Raw genomic sequence first — 6,000 nt, forward strand, 5'->3', positions numbered from 1 at the left:
ACAAAAGGGTCTTTTCTGAAGATTGCTTTAGCAGCAAAACACCAGGTCTACAGGAGCAGGGGGAGAGAAGCCTGTGGGAGCTTCCTAGGCTGGAGAATGGAACGGGAATGTGGCTGCAGAGTGGCCTCCCCTCAGCCTGCTTCAGAGCAGGTCAGAGCTCAGGAATTGTATTCTGGAACAAAAGGTGAATTCTACCCGGGGGCCTCAAGGACTAGATTGTAAAGCTTTAAACCCTGTCCAGGAGTTACAAATGACCTGCCCCAGGGTTCCTTGCAGTTAAAATCTAGGTAGACTACTCCCTGTCCCCCACTTCTATTGGGGCCTGAACTCAGGGTTACTTAACCACTGAGCCACATCCCTAGCTCTTCTTATTTTTTGTTTTTTTAGATAGGCTCTCACTGAGTTGCATAGGGCCTTGTTAAATTGTTGAGGCTGGCCTTGAACTTGTGATCCTCCTATCTTAGCCTTCTGAATTGCTGAGATTACTGGCATGCACAACCACACCCCACTCCCAGCCTTCTTAACTTTTTATTTGAAGACAGGTTCTCACTGAATTACCCAGACTCGGTCTTGAACTTCAATTCTTCTGCCTCAGCCTCTTGTGCTCAGGCATGTGTCACTATACCAGGCATGTGCCACTATACCAGGCTAAGAAGCAGTTTTTTGAACCCAGGTTTCCATCAAGTGTGGATAAATGTCTCTCATCTCACACCTGTAACCCCGGTGACTCAGGAGGCTGTGGAAGGAGAATGGCAAGCTAGAGGCCAGCCTCAGCAAATTATGGAGACCCTCAACAACTCAGTGAGACGTTGTCTCAAAATTTAAAAATTTTGGGGAAAAAAAAAAAAAAAAGACTGAGGATGTAGTTCAGTGGTAAAGTGCCACTGTGTTCAATCCCTGGTATGAAAAAAAAAAAAAGTCTCTTACCTCTTTAGGCCCCCAGCCCCTTTTTCTAGGCATCTGAGTTTGAGACTGCGCTGCAGTTCCAGTAAGGTGGACTTGGCTTTCCACCCTGATTGCAAAGTCCTGGCCTCTTGGCCCTTCTCCTTCTATACCCATATCTGGTCCCTGCATAGGCCCACAGCCTCATGTGCAGTTTGGAAACTCAAAAGTTCTGAACATATAACTTATTTTTACTACTTATTTGACAGCATATTCTGCTGTGAGCTGCCATGTGGGCCTTCTTTATAAATTTCTGTGTCCAGTTTAGTGGCACTGAGTCATACATTCTGTTAAAAAGACATGCTTGGTTATAAGAGTATTATAGAGACTACAGAAGAGTGATATAAGTCACCTGTACATTATCATCTTTCTAAAAACCAGAAGAGTTGTCATCTGAAACAAACTGGCCCTTGTGGAAGTGTGAAGGACTGTGATGTGTACAACCTGCCGGGGTTTGGGGGCCCTTATATGAATTTGTGAGTGGAGAGTGGCCAGCACAGGCATCAAGTGCTGGGCTCCCATGTCATGGTCTGGATGTGGTGGACAGGCAGGGCCTTTCAAACTCACCAATGACTTGGAGGTACCAGCTGAGACTAGCTTAGGGGACTCTGGAAGGCATGTGTAGCTCTTTCCAGGGAAGTCTGCTCTGCCTCTAGGATCTGCTCAAGAACCTGGGGAGGTGGTGAGTTTGCCAGGACATCAGGGAAACACCACTGAGGAGAGAGGGCTGGATGGAAGGACAGGCCCAGTTGTTCCAGGCGAAGGACTGAGGCTTCTGAGGGGCTTCCAGCCGCTCAGAGCTGGCATTCTGCATCTGGTCTGTAGATGGCCCCTGGTGTGCATGGGGGGTCACATAAGCCCCTCAAAATTATATATTTTTTATTTATTATTTTTCTGTGGTGCTGGGAATGGAACCCAGGGCCTTGTCCATGCCAGGCAAATGCTCTACCACCACTGAGTCACAACCCCCGCTCAGGAGTCCCTAGAAATTGATCACAGGTTTGTTTGCTTCAGGGTAAAAGGTGAAGTGTCAGTGACTGTGACCTCAGATGAGCCTGTGAGATTCTCTTTCCATCCCAGACTGAAAAGGGGTTCACAGCAACATCTTCCTGGTATGGTGTGAAGAAAATACATTTAAGGCACCCCTCCTTGTGTGCCTGGGTTTGTGTATGTGCCCTGTAAACGGGTTTAGGTATTACTGTGGGTTCTTAGCCCATTTTTCTGGGCAGAGCCTCCCTTGGTTTCCATCAGTTTCTTTTTTTTTAATATTTATTTTTTGGTTGTAGGTGGACATAATATCTTTATTTCATTTCTATGTGGTGCTGAGGTTGGAACCCAGGGCCTCATGTGTGCCAGGCAAACGCTCTACCACTGAGCCACAACCCCAGCCCCTCCAGCAGATTCTTAGAGGGATCTGTGACCTGAGAAAGAAAGGGTGACAACCACTGGAGGAACCATCCCTAGGAGTGACTCAGTCGGCCCTGGCTGGTCAGCTGCAAGTGCTGTGAGTGGACAGGTTGAGACCCTGCAAGGGGCTGGGGTGTCCTGGGAGACATGGGGAAAAGACATGAAAGGAAGGAGAGGCCAGTGGTTCCAGGTGCTGAAAAAAGTCAGAGAGAGCTAGAGCCAAGGGCAGACACTGGGTTTCCGACCCAGAGGGCACAGGCAACCTTGATAGCAGTCCCCATCTTGCAGGACCCGGTGGGGGCTGGGCCCGGCCAACTGGCAGCTCGGGAGAGGCATGTGAAGCTATGGAGTGAGGTGGGAGGCTAACCTTCCCCCACCTGGGGCCTGGAGACCCGCCCTTTCATTCATTCAGCCTGAAGTAGGCCTAGAGAGTGGCCTCACTGTCTCTGGTGCAGAGGTCACCACTTATCCAGCTTCAGACAGTCCGCAGAAACTCACGGAACAGCTGCTGTCTGCCAGTTGCTGTTTTAGAAGCTGGGGATATAGTGACACCTGAGGTAAACACGTGGTCCCACACCTGCAGGTCTGAGAATGTGGTGCCACAGGTATTAAATCAGCCATCACTCAAAAGTTCCTTGTTCCCAAAAGGGTTAGTGCCTTGGGTTTTTTTTTTTTTTTTTAATATTTTTAAGTTGTAGATGGAACACAATACCTTTATTTTATTTTTATGTGGTGCTGAGGATCAAACTCAGTGCCTCACACGTGCAAGGCGTATGCTCTACCACTGAGCCACAACCCCAGCCCCTGCCTTGGGTATTTTTAAGGATGCTGGGGGAGGGTCTGTACATAAAATCTGAGGGGAGGGCTGGTCACAAGGCCTCCCTGCTCAGGAAGGGGCATTAAGCTCACTAAAGAAGAATAAGTAAAGCAGGAGGCACAGTGGGGCTTGTGGCCAGCCACCAAGTCCTGACTCCACTTGTCACCATCCACATGACCACTCTGTGCCTCAGGTTCCTTGGCTATAAAGTGGGGAACTTGACGCTTCTCTTTTAGAGGTTGTTGTGAGCGGTGAGCTGACAGAAGTCAAGTGCTTAAAATAGTGTCTGGAACGCTGTACTTCCCTGGCAGTGGGAAGACCTGCTCTGGGAGTGAACTTTCGGGCCTGGCATAGCCAAGGGCAGCAGAGTGTGTAGTGGCTTTCATTCCAACAGTGACAGGGAGGAAGTGACACCCATGGTAGAGGTCGGGCTTAAGTCTGGCTCTGCCCTCCATCCTTTCTGAGTGGTGTGGTCCTGGACAAGTGCCTCAGCCTTCTTGTTGGTGGGAGGTGGCTTTGGCCAGGGTGGACATCTGTGACTGGACACAGCCCCTCAAAAATCAGACATACTGTCCAACCCCAGCACAGTCCAGTTTTAGAGAACAGAGAGAATGTGGACTCCGTCTCCTCCCTGCTGGGGCCTGGGGAGTCCCCTGTGGAGAATGGCATTGAAGGGCTTGGGGAGAGGCTGCCTGGCCAGAGAGTTGACTGAAGGAAACTCCTGGGACGGGGCAGCAGCTGACCACTGAGTGAGGGGCAGCAGGACAGTGTAGCGTCTCAGTTTCCAGTCCCACTGCACTCCTGGGTCCCCTTTGTGGCAGGCCAAAATGGCTTTCCCCAGCTGGTTTGCCTTTGCCTTCTCCCTTTCTGGCCCAGAAGCTGCTGGTGCCTGAGAACACAGGCTGCAGAGCCACCCTGCTTCCTTTTTTTTCAGTTTCTTCTTGTAACATGGAAGGCTTTTTTGAGGTTAGTGACTAGTTGGATAGTATTATTATTTGACTCCTAAGCCTGAAAGAGAAATGCTTCTGCAATGCTCAACTGTGAGGGTGATCATTAAATCCGAAGACGAGGGAGAGCTGAGCTGCAAGGGGTACAGAGGGGCTTTGGAAATCCTCCTAAGACCCTCTTTTGGGGACCTGCCTAAACTGCTCCTGGATCCAGAGCCCCAGGAACCAGCAGAGGGCCCTCCTTCCAGTCTACCCACAGAAGCCTTGGTGACGCTCTGTGCTTTTGACACTGTCCAGCTCAGACTTGAGTTGAAGAATCTGGAGGCCGTGACTCCCACCCCCGCCTTTGTTCCTCCATAACCAGTTTTATGAAGGAAATTGAAAGCAGGCTTAGCCTAGAGGAGTTGGGCCTGGAGATTCCGAGGAGCTCCAGGCCTCCTCGGGTGGTTCTTTTCTTTTATTACTTCTTTCATTGCTGTTGAGGCAACACAGGCACATGTCTGGGCCTTAGGTGTCCTGTTTGATGCATCCGACAGCTGTGGTCACCTGTGTAACCCATGTTCTGCCACCCAAAGCCAGCTTGTCCTTCACTCTCTGGGTAATTTTTGTTTATTTGAGCAGTCCCTCCTTCGCACGTCTGCTCCTTTCTCTATGGGCCATTTGTCCCTTACTGCCAGGCTGGCCATTCTTGAAAACAGGTCCAGACTGGTTTGGGGAGGCTCTGCTCCCCCACCTTGCCTCTTGCACAGATCCTGAAAGCCCCTTTCCCTTTTATTCCATCTTTTTGTCTGTCTCTTTAAAGCGATTCATTACTACGCACAGTTTTGGCAGGAGCGGTCTGGGCTGTTTTTCTTTAACATTGTTGGCAGGTCTCTCCTCCCGCTAATTGTGTTCTTGGAGGTGGGGTTCGTTTTCGCTGGGTGCCTCACGCATGTCAGAGTGTGATGGTTTTATGTATAGCAGCCTGCCTGACAACAGGCGTGGGTGAGACTCGGGGCCTGCTAAAGGGCCCTGGCTGATCAGTGCTCTAGTGAAAAAGGGATGCCCTTGTCACATGAATAACTAATCAAAGGCATATTGAGGGACCCAAGAGGCACATTCCAGAGAATTCAACACATTCTTCCTGAAGCTATATGGGAAGGTGAAAGGTCCTTTTGACCCCAGACTGGAGCCTCCAGATTTATGACTTGTGTCCTCTGCTTCTGAGCCCTGGGGTGAGGGGGACAGGGCACCTGGCTCCTACTCCCCCTTCCCCACGCTTGTGCCCCTGCTTATCAGCGCCTGCAGTCCCTGCTATGGTTAAGCATGACCAAAGTGCCCTGCAGGCCCTGTTCCAAGTGCTTTTCATTTATCGACTGGTCCAATCATAACATCCCTGAAAGTTGGCAGGTCTTCACAGGGAGCCACAGTGGCCACAGATTACTCCCTTCATATTTACAAATGAGGAAACTGAGGCATTGAAGGTTTGGTGGTAGTGTCCTTTGTCACTGGATTGGTCATGGAAGGCTCCTAGAAACTCACTAAAAACTCACTAAACTCCCAGCTTTCCTGTGTGGTGATTCCATGGCTGCTCAGGCAGTCTCGGCACCTTGTTGTCTGTGCCACATCTGGAGTCACATCTGGTGAGGCAGCCTGAGGCTCTGGGCAGGACATGGCTCTCCTAACTCAAACATCCTGTTTAGGAGCTGAGGTGGGGCCGGAGAGGCTCTGGGAACCCTGAGGGGCCTGGCAGAGGCCCTTCCTAAGGCTACGCAGTCCTGGGACATCCTGTTTCTCTTCTGGGCCCATGGTCAAAAGTCTTTCTTCCAACATGGGCCCTGGCCAGGAACTTTGAGTGGGCCTCAGCTGCTGGCAGCTTCTTCCTGCCCATCTCCAGTTCCCCCCCCC

General features: G+C 50.7%; 1 protein-coding gene across 1 annotated transcript in view; it reads left to right on the plus strand.

Annotated features, from left to right (window-relative positions):
* The window catches only part of Carm1 (coactivator associated arginine methyltransferase 1), a 42,665-nt gene that overhangs the window by 3,081 nt on the left and 33,584 nt on the right, over positions 1-6,000 (plus strand). The window lies entirely within an intron of this gene.

This window comes from Marmota marmota, unplaced genomic scaffold (genome assembly GCF_001458135.2).
Source record: "Marmota marmota marmota unplaced genomic scaffold, marMar, whole genome shotgun sequence".
NCBI classification, from domain to species: Eukaryota; Metazoa; Chordata; class Mammalia; order Rodentia; family Sciuridae; genus Marmota; species Marmota marmota.